We start from the raw sequence: 26,673 nt of genomic DNA, 5'->3' as shown, positions 1-26,673 counted from the left end.
CCATCTCCTTGGAGCAACTTTACTTTCTCATAGCATATGGCTGAATTCCAAGAGAGAGTATGCCAAGAGAATGTGGAAGTTTCCAGTTTTATAAGACCTAGACTCTGAAACTGGTAAAGCATTTCCTCTACTGTGACTGCATTGGTCAGGCAATCAGAACTTGAATTCTAAGACAGGACTTTTTACCTATCTCTCAAAGAGAGCACTGGTAAAGAAATTTAGGGACATGTTTCAAGCCTCATAGATGCACTGACATGATACTCATTCTAGACTCTGAAAATCAGAGAAATATAGAATAAAATAAGTTATTTTTAGAAACTTCCCCCCCCAAAAATCTTTATGTTCCTTTATTGGAGCAAGATTCCAACCAGTATATAGTGATGTATTTACTAAACAGAGACCTGTGCAGAAATTACATACTATCCATCTAGACAGGTTTTGGTTACACTTTGCCTATTGATGGAATAGTTCCATATATAAAGTTTTATACAACAAAAAGCTTTGAATTTGACCAGGCTATCCATTAATTCACCTCTGAAAAAGTGGCATTTAATTTCAGCTATATTTAACAGCATTAAAAAAGCTTATGCATCAGGTAACTTTTCAAAATGCTACTCTCTGCACAGCAGCATTGAGCAGACAGAGCAGAGTCTATCATCCCACCCAGATCCACACATTGACGATGGAGATTTATGCCAGATACCTGGGACTTAAGAGACAAAAACATCTTCCTGACTACCAGCATGGACTTCTTACTCTAAGAGTCCATCTTCTTGGCCTCACTTTATAGAGCCAATGAAGACATGTCAGGAACTGTCCCATGTACAACTTGACATTAGAGCACCAGGTCCGTTTGATGGTGACAGCGAGCGTTGCTATATCCAGGTAAATGAAGGCCCACTTTAAAAACTGCCAATTTGCAATAAAAATCAAGGGTATAACTCAGAACTCAGTTTTGAGTTTCTAGTATCCCAAATGACATGTATATTTTCAGAAGCCAATAGCAAATTGCATCCATATTTCCCAGCTATGGAAACATTAAGACATTGATTCAAATTCCTTTACTCAATCCACATTGCCCTGAGGTCATCCTGCAAAGTGTATCAAAAAATACGATGTTAGGGTGACAAAGTTTGACAAAGATGGTATTATACAAGTCAAACTTGGAAGGTCATATTAAAAGTACATCTATTCTGAGAGAAAAAGCATCAAATTCTTTGTGTACACATTTAGTTTTATTGTAACAAAGCAACTTGTACATTTTTAACGTTTAAAGCTGAGCATCATCTTTCCTTTCCAGTGAAAACAAAAAAGAAAATTTAAAATAAACAAAATTACAATAGAGAATGTCAATTCCAATTAAGATCCTACAGGTTCTGCTGATTCTCCCATCGAGTAACAGGGCTCAAGTCATCATTAGGAGAGAATTTTATTTTAAAAGTGTCATCTTAAACTGTAAGGATGTCCGTTAAACATCACAATTAAACATGCCAAAGGAGCAGCCATGTTGTCAAAATGCCCATTTAACCCACCCAAACATCTCAAACCCACCCTTTGCTGACCTTCTATAACCCCATTTTTGAAGTTTTTTTTTTTTCTTTTTTAAACAAGAAAAAGTAGATAGATACATGTTGGTAAATGCTAACTGTCCATATTCACATACAGACACAGTGTAATCTCTGAGCCCAATAAACAGAGAAAGGAGGAAAAAAGCTAGAATTCTATGCACTACTACACAGGGGCCTAGCACTGTCCAGCTTCCAGCAGAGTGAAGAGAGCAGAAGGTTTTTCTTTTTTCCCACAGAGCAGGGTGGTGTTGATTCCATACAGTTTTTTTGTTTTGAGACAGGAAGGGATAAAAATGAATTCAGAACAGAAGGGTGTAGATTCTTTTCCCATTATACTCTGCTCAAGGTATTTTCCCCCCAAAATAAGTTGAGAACCATGGTTTGAGAAAAGAGACCTCAAGAACTGGACGACGGAGCACAAGTGGGGGGGGGGGAGAAAAAAGAAAAAAAGGACTGCAACTTGCTCCCAGGTACTGAAAAAGAGGAAAGAAAGTAAGAAAAAAAGGAAGGAAGAAGGGAGGGAGGAAAAGAAAGAAAGAAAGAGAGAGAAAAGAAAGAAAAGAAAGAGAAAGAAAGAAAAAAAGGTTGGAATCCATCAGTGTTCAATTAGTCATCTCCTTCATCCTCCTCTCCTTCCTCCCCTTCATCATCATCTTCATCTTCACCTTCATCCTCATCCCTTCTTCATCAATATCTTCCAATCCTTCTTCTTCTTCATCATCATCATCTTCTTCTACTCCTTCCCCTTCTTCATCATCCATATCAGGAACCAAGTAGTACTGCAATGAATTTGGCCAAATATCGTCTTTGATGACCTCTCCTAACTCATCTGCACCTGCATCAGAATGGTCAGTAACCAGGTAAAGAAGCCCTCTGGTTCTTCATGCTGCCTCTTCCTGCTGGTTTTATTCTGCGTTTGACTTGAACGTTTTCGTCAAATCCTTTCCAGATTTCCATTTGATTTCAGTGGACTCTGAAGATGGACCACCGCTCTCATTAAGATGAAATTCTTTGAAGAGAACTTTATTGTCGAAGTAAGGATTTTCATCAAAATAAAAATCTATTCTGTAACCTGATTTGATATCTTCAAATTCTGTCACTTCAACTCTGACCAAATAATGCAGCGCCTCTTCATCTTCCTCCCCAAGCAGTGCAGACACATGTGGATGGTTGACAAATGTTACCCAAAAATTTGGGATTTGGGCGATCAATTCTGACCTCTGCTGAAAAATTGGTTGGCGGGGTTTGTTATGTTTCTGTTCTACTTTCGATATCTCCTCACTGGCTTGTTCATTAAGTCTATTTCACTTTGTACGTCATCAATCTGTTCGATTGCTTCTTGTTCTTTTTCTGAGGTCTGGTGGCCCCGTCGTGGTTGGAGTTGAGCTCCTTTTTATTGACTTTGGCCGCGGGCGCCAACACGGCGCTGCTCCGCTGCGGGGCTGGGAGCGTGGAGGGGGAGAGAAGCGAAGGCGAAGGGGGCGGGCAGCGGCTACCCGCCCACCCACCCCGCACCCCGCACCCCGCACCCCGCACCCCGGCCACAGGCGCAGGCGCCCGCTCCGTCCGGCCGCCTCCTCCCGGCGCTCGCTCGCCCTCCCCCTCGCCCGCCCACCCTCACTCCCCCTCGCCGCCTGACGTCGAGGGAGGGGCGGGGCGGCGTACGGGGCCGGCCGGGGCTCCTGCTCGCGGATTGGAGGCGGCAGCGGGCGACTGGGCTCCCTCCCTGGCGCTCCGCGCCCGTCTCGCTCTATTTGTAGAAACTTTAAATGGATGATCAGAATTGTTTAAAAAAAAAAAAAAAAAATAGTACTAGTTGTTGGTCATATTGATCTCTGGGGGATCACTTTGGGTCAGGTATATAGGTAGTGATATTCATAATTCATCTTTGCCAGAATGCCCCACCTTTGTCATTGACACCTTCTATAATTCTTGAAACACAATAGTTTAGATATGTTATAAAAATATTTTTACTTTTGTTTTATCAAGAACATTTCAGCATCTCTACAAACTCAGTGAATGCTGATTACTTGGAGAAACGTCAACATGAATGGTTACAATATGAATTTTCAGAAAAAGAGGTCCATCGATTTAGTGGAAAATGGTAATAAATATATTCTGACAATAAAACTCAGTTTTGTAATGAAATACATGTAATATTTTCTGTAAAATTGCCACTGGAACTATTTGATATTTAAGAATACTATTGAAACTTTTAGGTACTTAATTTCTCATAGGCACATTTTAAGGTCTAAGAATGAATTGCTTTTATATCCAGATGAATTTTTCAAATTTAATTCCTGTCTGCCTTCTTCTAAATCCAAGTCTTTTTCAGTTAAGAGTGAAAGTACTAAATTTCATCTTAGGCTTTATGTTTTCAGTAGATTTAAAGATGGTTTTACACTTGTCCTGTTGACAGGGGCTTCAGGGACACAAATACAGAAAGTCAGTCAATCTGTTATATGATCTGGGAAAGCAAATCAGGGCTTTAGATGCAATTCAAAGCTGAGCATCCTGAAAAGAGCTTTCTAGAAATGACTCATAAATAGTTTCCAACAGGGCTTCAGTCAAATGCTGACAAAAGTCTTTTAAGTTCCAAATATGTGCAAATGAATCCGAATTTGGCTTTGTATTATGATTTTTCCTTCTATTTGTTCATTTTCAAAGTCAGTATAGTGTCATCATTATTTCTTTCAGAAGTAGCGAATGCATCCAAACTTGGGCATATGGAATTTTTGTGCTTCTGCTGGGCGAATTAATCCTCCCAAAGCCTCAAAACTTAAAAGCCAAACTTTTGGCATCTTTTCAGCTAGACTCTGAGGCATCAGACTAAGTGGATCTTAATTTAAATGCTTGGATATAAATCTAATCGAGAAGGCTGTTTGTGCATATTATAAATTATTGGTAAACAGTGCATGGAAAGCAGTCTGATTGTCTATTGAAATCCCTATTCAGGTATTCAGAATGAAGTACTATGACTTGTTATGTGTTCAATGTCTAAGTGCTTGTTTTCCATAGGAAAGGAATATGCTAACCTAACCAGGTAGAAGAGTATTTCCCAGACACACTGGTAGATGACTATTCCCTTGTACAATGACACCACTCTTCCAGTATTGCCCTGTTTGAAGTTTAATTTAGCCTCTTTCACTCTAATCCCCTTGTATAATTTTTTGCTAATCATGTTCAAAATGAAACTTGTCTCTCATTTTTCAATCCCTTACTTAAGCTGGAACGCTTAGAGACTGGCTTTGACACTTTTTTCTTTCTTTCCAGTTATGCATCCCAAATTCTTTCTATTTTGCCTTGGAAGTTTTCTAAATTCTGTCATTCAGTCTTTTTTCTGCTTCTGAGCTAGTTAAGCCTGGTCCTGTCTTTTGCTTGGACCAAAGAAATAGATATTTTGCATATCTTCTGGCTTCTGGATTTTTGTATCTTTTCTCTTTATTTTAAATATTTTTTTAGTTGTCAATGGATCTTATTTTATTTATTTATATGTGGTGCTGAGGATTGAATTCACACATGCTAGGCAAGCACTTTATCATTAAGCCAAAACCCCAGCCCCATATTTTAGCTTTTTAATATATCCTTGCCACTGTTAGATTTTTAAAAATTCATGTCTGATGATGTCATTCCTTTATTTGTAAAGGTATAATAACCTCAGATTGCATACTTCAGAGTAAAATCCAAGTTGCACTGGCAAGCCCAGTCTTTCCATCCTTACCTCCTGCTACTTTTGTCTGGAGACCATCCCAAGCAAATTAGTTGTAGTTTGTTATGTATTTGTGATTTGGTTCATATTCAGTCTAATATTTCATCTGTTTCCTGCTTGACACTGTCTTAGTCATCTTTCAAGTTCAAACTTCATTACCACCTCTTTTCAAAGCTTTAGGTAAAACAAAGCTATTCTACTTTTATCTTTTTTCTTTCAATATTCATATTATTGTGTTTCCATATAGAGTGAACAATATTATCGAATACTATTAGGTACCTCCTATTTAACTACCATGGTAATCTAATTCTACAGATGAAGAAAATGAGGTCAAAGGAGTTTAAAGTCACACAGATAATACATGTCAAGGCTGATTGCAGAATTAAGAGGTTAGATATTTAGGAAGCTGCACTTGACAGAGCAAGAAATTGAACTGTGATGCATTTGGAGCAAAAGCTGCAGTTCATCCCATGGGGGGTTCTGGAACTCAGATGGCTCTGAAGATTCATATCATCTTGCCACAGTTGAACTGGGCACTTGCAAGTGCACTGACCAGTCAATTAATGTATTCTGTCAACAGAGAAAAGGAGTAAACCAGAACAAGATATCTCCCATCAATAGTTAACACTCCTGGTCTCTGGGAAATGAAGATCTCAGACATGGAAAGAACACTCCCAGGGGTCATCATGACTTTCATAACACTTACTCTTTCTATTGGTGTCGTCTCCTTTTATGCCATCTGGTCGATTGATCAAGATCCACTTAATTTCCTACTGCTTGTCTAGAAATTAAACATTCAATATTTTTGTGATTGCCCTTACATTTTTGATATGCATACTTGATTTATTGTGTTTGAAGTTAGTCACTACTCCTTTTGTCCTCCCAGTTGACATAGGAATCTTAGTATACTTTAAATCAGATCACCTCTACCAACTCTTGTAATATTATTGTTCAGCACTTTTACTATGTTTCTCTACACTTAGATCATTACGATTACTGTTGTGTTGTACAGATTTTCTAGCATGCTTATCTTTCTTTAGTTCCTTCATTTCACTCCCTTCTCTGGGTTCAAATTCCTTATATAGTTCTTTCAACAATTAAGGGCAAATTCTCTGTATCTTCTCTTATCTCAGATTCTTTTGTTTGTCACACCCTTAAATCTTCACTTAGTAGGTTGTTGAATTCTAGGTTGGCCTTTATTTATTTTTAGCACTTTGGCCACATCTTTCAATTTTTCATGACTTCTACTGTCATCTGGGAGGAGCTTTTAGCCGAGATCAGTTCCTGAAGAGGGACCCCGCAGATAGCCATCAACTCCAACATTCCAACTAGCTGGGAAAATGAATGCCTCAGTTCAGAAGAAGGAATCTGTGGTGCTAACTCCACTAGAGTTAACTAATCTGTTTTAAAAAGGAAAAAAGTAGGGAAGGAAACAGAGATGAAGAAAAAGTTGTTAATTATTTCATATTAAAGGTAGACCTTTAGTGATTCGGAAAAAGCTCTCTGCCAGGATTCTTTAGCTCAGTGACCAAATATACTAATCTTTAATATTCTTTTCGTGTTTTAGAAAGTAAAATAACATTTTCTGGCTCATTTCTAGTTCCTCAACCAGCTGCCAAAGCAGAAATGTAATTAATTATTTATTTACTTTGTGGTTTAGCAGAGGGTAAATTTTATTTTCATATGAACTCAAGATGGGAAGTCTAATGATAACATTTGTAACCCCATTAAACTGAGACAAGTTTAGAATTTAAGGAGAAAAGCAGAAGCACAAATACTCTGTGGAAACTGGATAACTTTAGCAAACTCAGTTAATGATTCCTTTTAGTCCAGGAAATTTCTTTGGAAATACTGGAATCTCATTTCTACTGTGAAGCAGAAGGGAGGAAGTTCTTCCTATATAGAGTCTATCTCAAAATTTATACTCCTTGTTTTAAAAAATGATTTGACCTCACTTGCATGAACATGGGATTGTTTTTCTGAAAATAGGAATTAACTTGAGTGACTGAAAATGATCAATTAATGTAAAATCAATTTACACAAATGTCTACTCCACAGCTTGACACAGTTAATGAGTTAAAGATGGACTACATAACTGCTCTAAACTTTCTGATTACTGATGACAAGAGAAGACTTACCAAATGCAAAACTTTCTTGCTTCATATAATGGCATTTAGTTATGGTCTCAGTTCAGAGGTTTTGAAGTATCACCTTGACTCATTTTCCATGTCTACACTCCTCCAAAAAATGAAGACTTAAATATCTTACATTAGCTGAGGTGCTATGCTAGAAACACATTATTTTAATCTTAATTTTTAAATTTGTTCTAGCTAGTTATACATGATAGTAGAATGTATTTTGACATATTATACATACATGGAATATAACTTCTTATTCTTCTGGTTGTACATGGTGTAGAATTACATTGGTCGTGTAATCATATATGCATATAGGCTAGTAATTGTCCAATTTATTCTACTATCTTTCCTATTCCCATTCACCCTAACTTCCCTTCATTCCCCTTTGTATAATTCAAAGTACTTCTATTCTTCCCTAAGCTCTACATTATTGTGAATTAGCATTTGCATATCAGATAAAACATTTGGTCTTTGGTTTTTTGGGATTGGCTTATTTCATCAAGTATGATATTCTCCAGCTCCATCCATTTACCCACAAATGCCATAACTTCATTCTTCTTTATGACTGAGTAATATTCCATCACATATATGTACCACATTTTCTTTATCCATTCATCTATTTAAGGGCACCAAATTGGTTCCATCATTTAGCTATTGTGAATTGAACTGCTGTAAATACTGATGTGGCTGCATCACTGTAGTATGTGGAAATAAATATTTACTTAATATTTGTGTCTATAGAATAAGAAAATCAGGTTTGTTAAGTTTGTGAAAAGTTAAGAAAGTGTTAAAGAGAGAATAAACAATGATGTTCACATCAAAATGGCAACTGAATATAACAAACTTCAAACTCCCTGACTTTTCTTTAAACACTTTACAAAGGTACTAAAGTGCAACGTTTCAAAAGTGCTGCAAACTTTGAAATATCATGAGGTCTTAGATGTGACTGGACTGAGATAATTACAATGGCTGAACAAATCCTCTAGTTCTAGAACTCACAGTAGAACAGGAAGGATAAACAGAAAGTGTTTTTTTCATCCACAGTCCCTGTGTATATTCCACTTTAGAAATGCATTGCCTGCAAGAAGAAAATCTGAATGACAATCAGATTTTCCTTTCTTCAATCTCTTCATTTCTTCTAACCAAGCTCCCTTGGCAGCCTTGGGTCTATATTAAAATGTCTCACTTTACTTTGTCAGTTTTTAAAAAAATTCTTTGTACTTGTTTTACTTTGATTTTCACATGACCACAGAATGACTGCTTTAAAAGCCCATGGTCAACATTCAAATCAAGTTGAAATTCAGCATGGTATTCAAAGTTCTCTATATTATGTGTCTGCTTCAATCCTAGGCTGGATTTACAGTTTTTCAACTTTGAGATGGTGTGAAACTCATGCCCATTTATTAGTATTTTTTTTTAATTTTGAATTTGGATCTTTTCCTGGGCTAACAATATGTATTAAAGTAAACATGATGCTGGGCAGAAGCAGTGAGCTGCAACTACTGACCAACCCTGTAATCACAAGGGAAAATAGGGAAACTCTGCAGTGTTTGATGAGGCAAAGCCATCATGCTTGGTAGTTTAGTGTATCAATTTCATTTTAAACTCATGATATTTTCCATCAGGTCTGGATGTCCTTCTCTCTGATCTACATGGCTATCTCATTTCTTTTCCTTCAAAATGCATTCAAGTGTCTCTCCCAAGAAGCCTTCATAATGGGTCTTTCTTCGCTGCCTTGAAATGTCACTCCACTTAGACCTCTAAAAGTTCCCATTCCTCTGCCCACTGTACCCATGTGCTTTTGGTGTTTTGAAACTGTTATGTATTCTGAGAGTTTGCTAGATCCACTTAGGAAAGAAAGAGAGTGAATTTAGATAAGCATTTTGGCTCTGATGAATGGTTGTTAGGAAAGGGAATCAAGTGACCCCGGCAAGATTTAGAATTGGTTCTATATTATTTCAAGTTTTCCACAATCACCTTTATTTTAAGTAGTTCAAGATTAATATATTCTCTAGTGCATATCCTTTAATTCACTTCATTGCACATTCCATGGGAGAGATAGGACCTAGATGTTTTTCTTGAATATCATATTAACTTCTTCCATCAACTTAGGCAAGGCAGCAAAACTTAATGCTTACTCTTTAATAAATGAAATGGCTATTAGAGATTTCCTCTGTAGGTTTTTTTTTTTTATTTTCCCCCCAGCTCTAACATCATGCAGGTGAGATTCTATATTCTTACCATTCAGGTTGTATCCATTTGTACAAGTATTTTAATATGTTGCTTAAAAATTTCCTCTCAACCTGAACATGTCTTAAGCATAAGTTTAGTTGGAACTAACAGTTTTAGGGGGTCCCAAAGGAACTTTCAAGTTTGATTAAAAGCTTTGTGTATTTACTAGGGTTTGTCTACCTACATTCCAGGAAAGCATTCTATGGACTTGCTCCTGAGGAGTTCATGCTGCCTTTAACAATGACTCCCTTGTTGCCATGAGGTAGAGAGGGCAGCAGACACATGGCAGCATGGCCAGTGTCTATAAAGTCTAAATCTTTTCTTTGAACACTTTGGAATAATTTACGCTAGACCACATTTGGTTTTCAAGGATTGCCATACAAATACACTGAAATTAGGCAATTTATACTGTGATTTTCCACAGGTGACCAAAACCAGACTAAATAATTTAAAATACCAAAGAAAATATCTTCTAGAGTAGAAAGGCAATAATTCAGGTATAGCACGAGTTCATGCAGACAAGATGGATCATACTCTCTAACACACTTCTGACCTGTTCTGTTCTATGTCATGCTGGCCTCCCAAGAAGAGAGGGTTTTCCATTCTTCTCTTCTCTTCTATTTTCTTCTCTTTCACGTGGTTTTGGTGAAAACATTCTTATTTTTTATTAACTGGGATATTAGAAAGTAAACTTTGTCAGACAGCATTAGAATGATTGGTAGCAACTTTGTGTTTTTACCTAAAGAAATAATAATCAGTGAGACTATTTTTTAAATTCCTGCATTAAATATATGCTCCAATTTAAACTGGAAGATACTTTAAGAGAAAAAAATTTTAATAACTTTTTTTACTTCAAATCAATCTAGAAAATAAAACAACATATTGTATGCCAAAATTTAAAACAGAATAACAATATAGATTGTCATGCATCAACTTTCATGGAAGAAAAATTTTAGAAAATGATGTAGAGGACTTTGGTATTAATTTTGTGACAAGACAAAGTGAAAAGATTGGGCACTTGTTGAACGTCTGCTAATTATCAAACCCTGCTGTAAATTCAGACCTAAAATTCACAATATGTATAAATTGGGTATATATATTAGGCACATAGTACAACAGAAGCAGTAAATGAAAAGATGAAGTAATCTCACCTCACAATCATTTTCAAACATTACCATAGGTAATGATTTTATATGCATCCTTAGGTAAAATGAAAATAATATGTTTGTATAAATCTGTATGTGCAATGTCCTTTTATATTCCTAAATGCAATTGAACTATTTACACCAAACTGCACATGGATTTTGGACTATTAATTAATAAATCAGAAAAAATTTAATATCAGCCTATATAATCCTATCTTATCACAACATAGTGCTTTTTGAAAACAATATATTTAGTTTAACAATTTTTCTACTGATGTACATATTCATTGTTCCATATTTTTCCTACTGTAAATTATATGGTAATGTATGTTACTCTTCAGGTATCTTAAGTATTTTGATTAGTGTTGTTTTAGTCAGTTTTTTCACCACTGTGACAAAAAGACCGACCAGCAAAATCTTAGAGGTGGGAAAGTTTATCTGGAGGCTCATGGTTTCAGAGGTCTCAATCCATAGACAGCCAGGTCCATTCCTCGGGACTCAAGGTGAGGCTAAACATCATTGTGGAAGAGTATGGCAGAGGGAAGCAGCTCACATGGTGATCAGGAAGCAGAGAGACTTCACTCACCAGATACAAATATATACTCCAAAGCCACACCCCCAATGCCCTACCTCCTCCAGCCACACCCAACCTTCCTTCAGTTTACCACCCAATTAATCCCATCAGGTGATTAATCCACTGATTGGGTTAAGGTTCTTGTAACCCAATCATTTCTTCTCTGAACCTTCTTGCATTGTCTCACACATGATCTTTTGGGGGACACCTCACACCATAACAAGTGTGTACATAGAAACAAATAATAAAAGTGCAACTGATAAATTGAAATATGTCTGCATTTAAAATTATAATGGGATATCAGGAAGATGGCAGAATAAGAAACCCTGGACCTTCTTTCCCCCTTGAGCACATCAGTCAACAGTAATAGAAAAATTCTTTCACAAGAAATCCAAAAAGTAGTTGAAAGGTTCCTACACTCTAGGTGTGTATGAAACTATATACATCCAAGCTGGTGAGGAAATCTGAAACACTTTCTCGCATAATCCCCATCCACCTCCAGTATTGTTCCATATAATTGGCAGGTAAGTATTAGCCCCCAGCTTCTATTTAGAGAGGGAAAGCCATAGACGATGTGTCTAAGGCCTCAGAGTTGCAACACATGTCCAATGATCCGACTTTTCCTGGGACTAGCAAGAGGACTGCATCCTGTTCAATCTGCTTCTAGCACTGATGGGATCACCAGCTGGAGGTCACTGAGAAGAAAGATGGTTATTTGAATTAACGTGCATCTAGTGTCCATGACCCTTTCCCCTGACTCAGCAAAGAGTGAAGAGGCAAAAAGCAAAACAAGCAAACAAACAAAACTCCCAGATCTCAACTTCTCCCTGGGGAAAGAAAGAGTTGGACAGAATGTCCAATAATCCAAGTTTTCTGAGGGCTTCCTGAGAAAACACTGGGCTTTGGTATCATTTGATACTAAAGAATCCAGTAACTCTAAATAGGATCCAGTATACCCTAAATATCTTGGGACTACAAAGAAAAAAAAAGTGGATTGGACTGCAGAAAGTTTGGGTAGGCACCTAGAATCTCTGGCCAAACCGATTTGATGAGGGTCCTCTCCTATATGAGGTTAGTCCGTGAAGACTGATAGAGATGGCTGTTTTGTCTATTGTGTAAAGTATCGTTAAGGAATCAAGGAAAATGAAGAAATAAGAAATATGTTCCCCAAAAGGGAAAAAGTAAATTTCTAGATACTGACCCAAAAGAAGTAGGATTTGCTTGACAGAGAATTCAAAATAAGTGTCAAAAATATGCACACAAAAGTAAGCAGAAAAATTCATGAGCAAAATGAGAATCTCAACAAAGATAAAGAAAATATTTAAAAGTGCCAAGATTCTTGAACTTAAGAATATAGTAACTGAACTAAAAAAAAAAAAAAAATCACTAGAGGTCTTCATTAGCAGACTAAGTTAAGCAAAATAAAGGTTCAATGAACCTCAGGACTGGTCATCAGAAATTATTCAGTCAGAGGAGTGAAGAGTAATTTAAAAAATAACAACAAAAAAAAAGAATGAAGAAAGCTACAGGGATTTATTAGATACCATCAATTTCATATACATTGTGAAAGGGTCAGAAGAAGGGAAAGGACCAGAAAGTGTACACTGAAAATTTCCTAAATCTGTGGAACAAAAGGGGCATCCCATTCCATTAGTAAATTCAATTAAAATGTATACAAATAAATCAACACTGAGACACATTATACTAAAATTTTCAAAATTAAAGACAAAAGAATTTTGAATGCAGAAAGAAACGCAACTTGTTTTGTAAATGGAAACTTACATGAACATAGCAGATTTTTCTATGGACATCAGAGAGTGGAAAGATATCTCAAATTCTGAAAGGGAAAAAATAATCTTCTAATTAAGAATACTATTACTGATAAAACTCTCCTTCAAAAAATGAAGAAGAGATAAAGACATTGTCAGACAAATAAAAACTGAAGTATTTTATCATCACTAGACATGCATTACAAGAAATCCTAAAAACAAAGACAAGATAGTATAAGAAAGTATAAAACTCATTGGTAAAGGTAAATATATAGACAAACACAGAAGACTGCATTATTGTATTATATAATTTCAAAAGATACAAGAAATACAAACAACTATAACCAACATGTTAGTGGGGTGGCAGTTGTAAAAATGTAGAATTTTCATGTATGATTAAAGCTGATATCAACCTTAAAGTGCAGTGTTATAACAAGATCTTTTATACAAGCCTTATGGTAGCAACAAAGGAAATACCTATAGAATTTACACACACACACATACACACACAAAGAAATCAAAGCACATCAATATAAAACATCAATAAAACATAAAGGACAGCAGAGAAATAAAGAGGGGCAAAAGAACTGTAAGATAAATGAAAAACCATTAATAAAATGGAAATAATCCTTCAAAGTAAGTGGATTAAACTCCCCAATCATAAAAGAGTAATTGAATGGATGAAATTAAAACAAGATATAACTGTATGCTATTCATAAGAAACTCATTTTAGATATAATAACACATATAGACTTATAGTGAAGAGATGGAAAAGATATTCCATACAAATGGCAACTAAAAGAGAGAGGTGAGTGGGCAATAGTTGCATCCAATAAAATAGGCTCAAATCACAACTCTTAAAATATACAAAGTACTTTATGCAATGAAAAAGGTGTTGATTTACCAGGAAGATATACAAATTACAAATGCTGTATGTACCCAATATCAGAGCACTTAATCATTTGAACCAAATATTATCAGAACTAGTAGGAGTAGCTAGCAATACAATAATATTATGAGACTTTAAAAGTCCCATTTTCAATAATAGATAGAACAACTATATTGAAATAATAATCAGCAAAAATGGTAACAGCAAAGCAGAGTTGAACAGCACTGTAGGACAAATGGATCTCACATTCCACCCAAGAGCAGTAGAATACACATTCTTCTAAAGAATACACAAGGAACATTCTGAAGAACAGATCATGTATTAGATCAAAAAAGAAATCAACTAATTTGAGAAGATTGAAGTCACAACAGGTACCCCTTCTGAACATAATGTAATGAAAGTAGATATCAATAGTTGAATGAAAACTGGAAACTTTAAAAATGTGTGGAAATAGACATGTTTGAACAAAGGATCAAAATGATATCAAAAGGAAAATTAAAAATATTTGAGACTAACAAAAACAAAAATATAGCATACTACAACTAATGTAGCAAGCACAGTATGGAGGAATTATTATAGTGAAAATTGCTATTTAAAAGAGAAAAATGATCTAAATTACCTCATCTCACACTATAAGGAAATAGAGAAGAAGAAACTAAGGTTACAGTTGCAGAAAGAAAGAAAGAATAAAGATTAGCTCAGAAATAAACAAAATAGAGAATAGGAAAAAAAAAAAAAACAGAAAGAATCAATGAAACTTAAGAATTGGGTTTTTTTGTTTGTTTGTACCCTCATCTTTATTTGGGAAGGGGAGAAGGGAAATCGTGGGTCGCCCCCACACCCTGCGTGTCCAGCTAAGCTCTCTGCCCTTCGCCCCCTCATGGTCGAAGGGAAGGGACCAGGCGTCTGCAACTGACCGGGGAGGCGGAGGCGGAGGAGGAGCAGGTAGGTCCTGGACCACTCGGGTGCCCGGCAGCGAGGGGTCGCATGCAGTGCCAGGGTGGGCGGCGGCGGCGTGTGCGGGAGGGGAGTGCTGGGAGTCTGGGGTTTCTCGAGGTTCTGCTCCCGCGGACTTGGTCCCCCGGTTGCCCTCCATCCCTCGGCATGGCCCACCTGGGCAGGTGTCACCTGTTCAGGCTGCGGGGGAGGAAAGAGGCCGGGCTGGGCGGGAGCGAAGCCAGGGGGCTGTGCCGCAGGGCCCGGGCCCCAGCCGGCGCGACTGTAAATACCGCGGAGCCTGGCGGTCCCGAGCTACGCCGGCCACACAGCTGCACTGTGCGTCCGGGTCTGTCCCCCTGTGTCCCCTTCCACCTTCCCCGGCCGGCCAGTCACAGCTAATCCGACTGCTCCCGTCGTCCTCCTGGTGGGCGTCCCCGTCGTGGCCGTTCTTGTCCTTGGAGAGGTGCGCCTGCGAGCCCAGCGCCGACAGTGACAGCAGGCGGGTGCCTGCGCTCAGGGCCGGCAGCGACCCGGGCTGCAGCCCTACGGGCAGGGGCGTCAGGGGCAGCGCCAGGGCCTGGAACTGGACAGCCGGTGCGCCTGGAGCTGCTGTCGGATGATGGAGTTGAGCTCAGGCGCAGTGACCTGCTTGGCCCTCTCGATGGCTCCCAAGACCTGCTGCTGGTGCTCCTGGGACAGGTAGGGCAGGACCTGGGCACAGATGCCCCGTTGAGTCTCTTGACGATTTCAGCCTGCTTGTGCATCTCGATGTTCAGGCCCTAGGACATCTCGCAGTACATCACATAATGACGCTGCACTCAGACTTCTCACTGGCCAGCTTGTCACACTCCAGCTTCAGGCTGTGGTACTGGGCCTGCAGAAACTGGAACTCGTCTTTTATGGGGTCGCAGGAGTCCGAGGTGGTGAACTTGAACTGCTGGGGTAGGTGCGAGGAGCCGACTTTGTGGAAACATCATGTCAGGCACGGCGGGGGGCACGCTGCTTCCTGGCTGTGCTTCAGGCTCGGGCTGCTCCAGGCGCCAGGCGGCCATCCGCAGCTCCCGGGCCGCAGCCTCCGCACCCGGTCGCGCCCGCTTCCTCAAGAATTGGTTTTGGAAAAAATAAGCAATATTAACAGATCTTTATCTAGGCTAAGGAACAAAGCAGAAGAGAGAAAAGTCTCAAATAAAATCAGAATGACAGAAGAGATAATTTAACTGATACTGCTGCAATGAAAAGGATAATGAGAATATTATGGACGATTATACACCAAAGAGTTGGATAATCTAGAACAAATGGATACTTTACTAGAAACCCAGCCTACCAAGACTGAATTATGAAGAAATAGAAAACCTGAACAGGACTGTCAGTAATGAGGTTGAACCAATCATCAAAAACATTTCAATGAAGAAAAGTTCAGGACCAGGTAGCTTCACTGATAAACTCTACCAAATATTTTAAAAAGAATTAAATCTAATCCTGCTCAAACTTTTCCAAGAAATAGAAGAGGAGGAAACACTTCCAAAGTGATCTGATGTGGCCAGAATTATCCTAATACCAAAGTCAAAGACACTACAAAGGAAAGGAGAACTACAGGCCAATAATCCTGATGAACATATATTTAAAATTTTTCAAGAAGCCTTAATAAATGAAATTTAATAGCATATTTAAAGATCATACACATGGCCAAGTGAGATTTATTTCTGAGATACAAGGAAGGTTAAATATATCATCAATTAAAATGATACACTCCTTGAACAAAATAAAGGATAAAAATCATATGATAATCTCAACAGATATGGAAAAAGCATTTTGACAAAATTTGACAAACTTTCATGAGCAAAACTCTAAACAAACTAGGAATAGAGAAATTGCCTCAAAATTATAAAGGTTAAATTTTAAAAGCCCATGGGTAATATCATACACAATGATAAAAAACTAAAAGGCTTTTTTCTAGGATCTATAGCAATGTATGTCTGCACTTACCACTTCTATTTAACATAGTAATCAAATTTCTATTGAGGGCAATTAGGCACTTGTAAAAGATATCCAAGTCAAATAGGGAGAAGCAAAATTATCACTGCATGCAAATGACATAATCTTATATATAGAAAACTCTAAGGTGCCATCAAAAATGATTGAATTAATAGATGAATTCAGTAAAGTTGTAGGATGCAAAATTCATTATGTTTGTATATACTGATAACAAATAGGAAATCAGAAAAACAATCCCATTTACAATAGCACCAAAAACAATAAAATACTTAGTAATAAAGAGATGAAAGAATTTTACACTAAAAAGTATAAAAACATTGATGAAAGAAATTAAAGAAAAATCAAACAAATGGAAAGACATCCTTTATTCATGGATTGGAAGACAACACTGTTAAAGTGCTCACACTAACCAAAGTGATCTATAGATTTATTGCTATCCCTATAATGTATTTTACAAAAATAGTAAAACAGCACTAAAATTTCTGTAGATCCTCTAAGGACCCTAAAAGGATAAAATAGTCTCAAACAAGAAGAACAAAGAACTTTTCCTAACTTCAGCATATATTACAAGGATATAATAATTAAATAGCATGGTAGTGGCATTAAAGTAGACATATCAACCAATGGTCTAGAATAGAAAGCCCAGAAATCAATCCCCATCTTTATACTCAACTTATTTTTGGTAAGGGTTCCAAAAATATTCAATGGATAAAGAATAGTGTCTTCAACAAATGATACTGGGAAAACTGGATAACTATGTACAAAAGGATGAAAGTGTATTACTGTCTTGTGCCATATTCAAAATCAATTGAAGACCTAAAAGGCAGACCAGAAATCTCAAACATCCAGAAGAAAGCATGTGAAAGAGCTTTGTGATATTAATCTCACAATAATTTCATAGATGTGACCCCAGAAATACAGATAACAAAAGTAAAATAGGTAAATGGGACTACATTAAATGAAAACTCTTTCTCACAACAAAGGAAATAATACACAAAGTAGAAAAGCAATGGATGTTTTGGAAGAAAATATCTGCAATCCACTTATCAAGTAAGGAGTTAATTTCCAGAATATATAAGGAATTCTCACATTCACTGGCATGAAAATAAAACAAGTTAAACAAAAATTGATTCTTAAAAAAATGGGTTAAGAACCTGAATAGATATTTCTCCAAAGAAGACATACACATGGACAATAGGTATAGAAAAGATGATGAAGAACAGTAATAACCAGGAAAATGCAAATTAATGGCAAAATGAGAAATTATTTCACACTGTTAGAATGACCATGATCAAGAAACAAAAGACTAAATGTTGGTAAGGATCTAGAAAAATTGAAACCTATTGTACATTGTAAGTGGGAATGATAAATGGTGTAGTAGTCACTGTGGAAAGCAGTATGGAGATTCTTCAAAACATTAAAAATAGAGCTACCATATGATTCAGAATTCCCACTTTGGGTATAAATACAAAGGAATGAAATCAGAAGAATCTCAAGTGATATTAGTATTCCAGGGTTTGCTGCAGCACTATTCACAATAGCCAAGACCTGGAAAACATCTAATGTCCATTGTAAATTGAATAAATTAAGAAAATATGCTGTATAAATGCTGCAAAATATTAACCTTAGAAAAGGAAGGAATACTAAAATATGTGATGATGTGTATGAAACTTGAGTACAAGTGAAATTACCCAGTCCAGGACCAAGATTACACGAGTCCATTTACCTGAGGTATCTGATGTAGTCAAACACATAGAATTAGAAAGTGGAGTGGTACTTGCTGGTGACTGGGGCCAGGAGGAGATGAGGATATGCTGATCATTAGGTATAAGATCTCAATTATGCAAGATGAATTTGTTCTAGAGATCCGCTATACAATATTATCTCTGTAGTTAATACTGTATTGTACAGTTAAAGATTTAAGTGTATATCTCATGTCTCTTCCAACTCAGATTGAACAAGGATCCATGTATTTAGCTAACTTAGACATGGAAAGAAGAGATTTTTTCTTAACTAGTAAAATTCTTCTAACTAAAGAACTGACTAGATTGGAAGGAGATGAAAATGAATGGCATGACACTGAAATAATACATTTAAGAAGCAAAGTTTTCCAAATCCAGTTTTCCAACTTCACTTCACATGATCATTTATCAAAACCCAGCAGTGAAATGAATTTTATTTTGTTAATATCCACAAGAAAATAAAATAAGTAAGATAAAATTGTGATGGATATTGTTGATTTGCTTATTCCAACTATATACCCATTTTACAGATGCATCTTTAGAAGTCTTTTGAAGCTCAGGGATATAATTAACCTGGTCCATGGTAAGAATCCAACTCAGAATGCTTGAAAATATCAGTACACATCATTACAATACCACAATATAGTTTAGGATAATAGAATTTGCAAAAAGTATGGAAAGCAATTGTAACTAAGCAATAAAAATAGCTGCATTTGTCAAGAACATGAAAGAAAATTGGGGTTCTACCATAATTATCTGTTTGATTTTAGTAATGCTATTTAACCCTCTGGTTTTATTCTTTGAGTGTTAAGCTAATGAGCCATTTTTTCCTATTACTTCATGATGAAGATCTAATTAGAAAATAGAGAAGTTTAAAACATGAATACTACTTGGTGTGTGTGTGTGTGTGTGTGTGTGTGTGTGAGAGAGAGAGAGAGAGAGAGAGAGAGAGAGAGAGAGAGAGAGAGAGAGGAGAAAGAATTTTTACAGGGAATTTTTACAGGGAAACACATTGTTAAAAGTTTTTCCTGGATTTGATTCATAAATCACTAAGTTAATTTCAGCAGAATGCTGGAGAGTCCATACTTTTGGTCAAGGGTTATCAATGGCTATGTAGAAAAGTTAACTAGCTCTTAAATTCCAAGTCAGAAAAAAAATTCTTAAGTGTATTTTAAAAATCTAAATAAAGATGAATGCTGATAGTGAGATTTTCCTTCTAAGAGAGTGGAGAAATTGAATAGAGAAGTCACAAAGAATAATAGGTCAAAAAATGTATTCTTTTACTTGCATTTGCTTTTAACCAGGTACTTATTGAGTCACTCTTACTGTGAATGAGACATTATGATAAGAGACCTAGAAAGCACAAGAAACTAGAAGAGGATTGTGGTTCTCAAGGAATTCACAGTTATGTATTCAAGAGGAAAAAGCAATCTAAGAAAACACCAGAAAACCCTATAAATTAGCCTATAATTGTCAAATAAAAATTACCATAAGTGAATGCCCAGGATCCAAATATGAGAGAAGATTTAGACAAGGAAGGGTTTATAAAGAATATAAAATTTAAAATGGAGCTAAACTCTGAGGAGGTAATGGAAGGAAATTCCTGTGGTAAAGCAAACCCTATTAATTAATATGAGGTTTAATAACAGCATTGTTTTATAGATTAGGTCCTTCAGAACTGAGTTGTTTAGAGAAACTCAAATTTCTCTTTTTCTTTCTTCTTTAAAAATTTTTCCTAAATTCAAATGCAGAGGGGTGTTTGTTTTGTTGTTTTTCATTTTTGGTACAAATACCATTTTGTGGAAAAACTATAGATGAGAACTGGCAGAATTTAAAACACTTTCACCTCTCTTGTTATCATACTATATTATGTGGTATGTGCTAGGTGTGTTGTATATGTTGTTTCATGACCTTTCTTTTGTCACAAGACCTTTGACCTTTATTAACAGTGTTATAAAATGTGACACAGAATCACATTTCAGGGCTGCCTGAATCAGCATGAAGGCGACCTGAAATAATGGTATAAATGGAAGAGTCTTAAAAGATCTTATTTATCCAACTTATCAGTCATGGTGCCCTCAAATTTTGCCATTAGATTCTCTCCTCTGAGTTAGAGCAGAGGTCTGCTAGTTATTACCCATGGTACAAATCCAGCCCATTCCACTTTTGTATAGCTTGTAGATTCAAGAGTACTTTAAGTATTTTTAAATGTCTGATTAAAATAGAAGACTATTTTTGTGACAAATGAACATTTTATTACATTCAAATATCATGACCCATACATCACTGGGCAGGGGGAACTTGGGTGTCACAATGATTGACTTGAGTAGGTGCAAAAGAAACTGTAACATCCACAAAATATAAAATATTGACTATTGTATTTCTATTTTACAGAAAATTTTGTCAACCTCCAGGTAAGAGGATATTTTTTGAAGGGTCATATTTTAATGTATGGCCAAGATAAGGAAATTATTAACATATTAACACCCACACTAAGATATTCCTGAATTTTTATAAGAAATAAGATGACTCTGATAGGCTCCATAGCTTTCTTCCCCTTTTCCCTCAGTCTCAGTATCTTCACAATCATGTAAATGTGGGAAAGTTAAGGATATTAGAATCAATTTGTAATACAGTTGTGTTAGGCAGTGTTCTATTACTATAAAAAATGAGACAATCAAATTAAAAAGAGGAAAGATGTTAGAGGCAGTTGTGGCTCGTGGATAACTCCCAGAAAAACGCTCCGCAGACATGAGGTCTCACACAAGGGACTTTATTTTATGCGGACGATTCACGTCCGCTGGGGGGGGAAAGGAAAGAAAAAAAAGCAAGATGGTGCGTGGCCTCTCCCAGATATTGGAATCTCGAGGGCTCAGAGGAACCAATAGCATGTTAGGACGTAAAGTGGGAGGCAGGAAGATTACAGCAGCCTAAGCCAGAAATTCCTGTAAAGTAAGAGGCGGGAAGAATGCAGACTGACAGGTGATGGGGAGGCCGGAAACTCCTGTAATGGGAGAGGCGGGCGGAACACAGATTGACAGGTGGTTGGGAGGCCAGATTCCTTACAAAAGGTATATTTTGGCTCACAATTTGGATGTTTCCGTTCATGTTTGATAGGCTCCATTACTTTTGGACCTGTGGTGGGTAGTACTTCATGGTGGGAGTGTTGGGTGGAATGGGCTACTTTCCTTATGGTGGCTGTGATGCAAAGAATAAAGGAAGAGGAAGACTTCTACAGTCCCTTTGAGGGCATGTCCCCAGTGACCTCACTTTCTCCCACTACATGCTATTAAGGGTTTGACTGAGGCTGGAAGATAGGTCTCCCTAGGCAGCCAGGGTAAGGGCCCTGGAGAAGGAAAGGAAGGGAGGGGGACATCAAAACAACCTGAAAGGAGGCATCATACTGTGAGAACATCCTGTGGCTTTCTACTCACTGACAGATGAAACCACAGTGACTCCACCTTATTTAGAACACTTATTTCTGTTCCTCACAGCTTCAACCATAGCCACCCTTCCTTAGTTACCCTTGCCCCTACCCTAGCAACAGCCAACCACAGAGTAGACCCTTACCTGAAGTGCTTCCTCTCCCCAACAGAGGAGTCAAACCACACAGTTGGACCTGTCCTCTTAATTATGTAAATAAGGGATTGAAATTATGCACTTCTGATTGGTTTATTAAACTCAAAGCTTGAAGAACTCAGTTGGTCCTTGATGGCATCCCTCACACCACCAATCAACTGTGCTGGGCCATTAGCTATGCCTTTAAAAATCCCTAGACAACAGACACCCTTTGGCATCCCTTTCTTGGAGCCCCTCCCTGTTGGGAGCTCTGCTTGCTTTTGTTTTTCTAGTAAATCCTATTACTTTGCTCTCACTCTTGTGTCTGTGGATTTCATTCCTTGAATTTGTAAGACAAAGAACCCTACTGCCTGCATTACAGTCTGCCAATAGTACCATGGGCTGACAACCATACATTTAAAACACGGGTCTTTTGGGCTGGGAATGTAGCTCAGTTGGTAAAGTGCTTGCCTCACATGTATGAAGGCCCTGGGTCCAATTCCCAGCACACACACACAAAAAAACAAGCCCATTGAGGAGACTTACCCAAACCATAGCATGGTTAAAACTTTCTCATCTCTCCTGCCTCAGGACTGGGATCCCAGGAGTCATTTGATTAAAGATTTTCAACTTCCCAGATTTCTTCTAGGACCTTCCTTACCTGTTTTGCTTTCCCAAAAAAGTTCCTCTTTTCCATTTCTTCATCCAAAGAAAAGTTGAGGCATGAAAATCCTTGACCAATGATTCCCAAATCCTGGTCTGTGGACCTCTGGAATCTCTGAGATCCTTTCAAGGGATCCAGTACATCAAACTATTTGGATAGTAATACTAAGATACTACTTGCTTTTTTTCCATGTGCTTGTTTGTACTGATGATATAGAGTAGATGTGGGCAAAAAATACAGCTGCTTGAATGAAGAACCAAAGTGTTGACAGAGTGTGACTTCCCTCTGGAGGATGCAGGATCACGGTGCCATCTTAGGAGTACAGAGCAGCCCTCATCAGATGACTGAACCTGCTAGAGTCTTGGGCTTGAACTTCGCAGCCTCCAGAACTTGAAGTTGAAGGGAGCTGTAGAGTCATCTGCTGCACTTGGTTCTTAATCTGCAGTCTATGGAATTTTTGCATAAGTAGAATTCAAGGAGTTTGAGACTGACCACAGACCGCCAGTGGAGCACCAGCTGCCTGCCATTGCCTGGAAGTTCACTGTGAAAGTACCTGCAGGTTTGGTTACAGGTGGCTGCCGCCATTTTGAGACAACAGCCAGGCCCCATGGGACCCCAGGCTGGACTGACAGCCCCGTCTACAGGATCACTCAGCCTGACCAGTCACTGGCTGCCTCCGGGGCCCTCACATCGACTGACTGCTCCCTGCTGCCAGGACGCCCAGACCAACTGACTGCATCCTATCACCGGGACTCCAGACCGACTGACTGCACCTGGCCTCCAGGATCCCACAACCACACCAAACACACCCGAACTGCAGTACCCCTGACTGACCAACCACACCCCGCTTCCAGGACCTCCAGCCGACCATGTCCACACCCTGAGCTGCAGCTCCCCATTTGCCAACACATTTGGAAGCCAGAGCAGTCATCTGAGATAATCCTGGAAGCCAGAGCTCCGATCTTTAGGTGGGGCAAATCCCATCCTGAGATGCCTGCTGGAGAGTTGAAGCTCATTGTCAGGTACCTCTCATGCATCAGGTTACTGAAGACTGGGAAGTTTGAATACTATATGACTGATATAGTGTAGATTTTCTTTCTTCTGCTTATTGAACAATTTTAAGTTTTTATTTCTTTACTTTTTTTGGCTTTCTTTTCCTTTTGTTTACCTGTTCCCTCAGAGTCTTTTTCTCCCTTTTTGCATGTTAACATCCAATTTCTTTTGATTACACTCTCTGACCCTTTCTATTATCTAGAACTTCTGTATATTCTTTTCTTATCCCATTAACAGCTACATCCTACATCCCTCTGCATCCTCTTCATCCTCCATTAGAAACTTCAGGCCTTATTGCAAATCTGTTTGTTTTACTAAAGATAATAGTTGAACTCATTCTGTTTATTATGACAATACTGTTATTGTCCTCATAGGAGCTATTTGGTCTAGGATTGCATAGTGTCTGAATTGGGCACTGCTAATATTGATCTCCCCTTAAAGAAAGGTTTTGGAAACCTATAGGGCCACTATAAACTACAGGGGGGAATCTGCAATACCCCAAATCTGCACTGCTAGAGGGGAAGATACACGAACAACATGAAAAAACAAGGGAAGAAAATGATCCAAACAAATCTAGATTCTATATTAATAGAATACAATGACAGTATGTTAGAAGAAATGTCAGAAAAGACTTCAGATTATACATGATTAAGATGATTTGTGAAGCAAAGGATGAGTTAAAAGAGCAAATGCAGGCAATGAATGATAATACCAAAAGCAGTTGAAAGAGCAAGTGCCAGAAGCAAAAGATCATTTCAACAAAGAGATAGAAATTCTCAAAAAAACCCAAATGGAAATCCTTGAAATGAAGGAAACAATAAACCAAATAAAAAACTCAATGGAAAGCATCACCAAAAGACTAGACCACTTGGAAGACAGAACCTCAGACAATGAAGACAAAATATTTAATCTTGAAAATAAAGTTGCCCAAACAGAGAAGATGGTAAGAAATCATGAACAGAATCTCCAAGAACTATGGGACATCATGAAAAGACCAAATTTAAGAATTATTGGGATTGAGGAAGGCACAGAGATACAAACCAAAGGAATGAACAACCTATTCAATGAAATAATATCAGAAAATTTCCCAAACCTGAAGAATGAAATGGAAAATCAAACACAAGAGGCTTACAGAACACCAAATGCACAAAATCACAACAGATCCACACAAAGCACATTATAATGAAAATGCGTAACATTCAAAATAAAATTAGGATTTTGAAGGCCGTGAGAGAAAAGCATCAGATGACATATAGGGGAAACCAATACAGATAGCAGCCGACTTCTCAACCCAGACTCTAAAAGCCAAAAGGGCCTGGAACAATGTATTTCAAGCTCAATGCTATACCCAGCAAAACTTACCTTCAGATTTGAAGATGAAATAAAATCCTTCCATGATAAAACAAAAGTTAAAAGAATTTACAAATAGAAAGTCTGCACTACAAACTGTTCTCAACAAAATATTCCATGAGGAGGAAATGAAAAACAACAATGGAGGTCAGCAAAGGGAGGAACTACCTTAGAGAAAAACCACTCAAAGGAGAAACCGAGCCAAGGTAAAAACCAAAAAGAAGCCCAAATGACTGGGAATACAAATCATATCTCAATAATAACCCTGAACGTTAAGGGCCTAAAATCATTAATCAAAAGATATAGACTGGCAGATTGGATTAAAAAGAAAGACCCAACAGTATGCTGCCTGCAAGAGACTCATCTCATAGAAAAAGACATCCACAGACTAAAGGTGAAAGGGGGGAAAAAACCTACCACGCACATGGACTCAGTAAAAAAGCGGGGGTTTCCATCCTTATATCAGATAAAGTGGACTTTAAGCGAAAGTTAGTTAGAAGGGATAAAGAAGGACACTTCTTACTGCTTAAGGGAAACTTAAATCAGGAAGAAATAACGATAGTAAATATTTATGCCCCAAACAATGGTACATCCCTGTACATCAAACAAATTCTTCTCAATTACAGGAATCAAATAGACCACAACACACTAATTCTGGGTGACGTTAACACACCATGGTCACCACTAGATAGATCTTCCAAACAAAATCCAACCAAAGAAACCATAGAACTCAATAACACAATCAATAACCTAGACTTAATAGACATATATAGAATATTCCATCCATCAACGAGCGGATTCACTTTCTTCTCAGCAGTACATGGAACCTTCTCAAAAATAGACCATATGTTATGCCACAAAGCAGCCCTTAGGAAATACAAAAAAATAGAGATACTGCCTTGTGTTCTATCAGATCATAATAGACTGAGAGTAGAACTCAATGACAAAATAAAAAGCAGAAATTACTCCAACACCTGGAGACTACATAATATGCTATTGAATGAAACATGGATAACAGAAAACATCAGGGAGGAGATAAGAAAATTCTTAGAGGTCAATGAGAATGATGACACAACATATCAAATTCTCAGGGACACTATGAAAGCGGTACTAAGAGGAAAATTCATTGCATTGAGTGCATTCCAGAAAAGAATGAAAAGTCAACAACTAAATGACCTAACATTACAGCTCATAGCCCTAGAAAAAGAAGAACAGATAACAGCAAAAGTAGTAGAAGACAGGAAATAATTAATATCAGAGCTGAAATCAATGAAATTGAAACAAAAGAAACAATTCAAAAGATTGACAAAACAAAAAGTTGGTTGTTTGAAAAAGTAAACAAAATAGA

General features: G+C 37.6%; 2 pseudogenes; both read right to left on the bottom strand.

Moving 5' to 3' along the window:
• Positions 1-2,174: 2,174 nt before the first annotated feature.
• On the bottom strand, positions 2,175-15,120 carry LOC124961333 (protein SET-like; annotated as a pseudogene).
• Positions 15,121-15,156: 36 nt separating this feature from the next.
• Positions 15,157-15,940, bottom strand: LOC124961331 (TLE family member 5-like; annotated as a pseudogene).
• Between the last annotated feature and the right edge of the window lie 10,733 nt (positions 15,941-26,673).

This window comes from Sciurus carolinensis, chromosome 12, assembly GCF_902686445.1.
Source record: "Sciurus carolinensis chromosome 12, mSciCar1.2, whole genome shotgun sequence".
NCBI lineage: Eukaryota > Metazoa > Chordata > Mammalia > Rodentia > Sciuridae > Sciurus > Sciurus carolinensis.
Note: the sequence above shows the minus strand (reverse complement) of the source record. Positions and strands in the feature narration are given on the sequence as shown.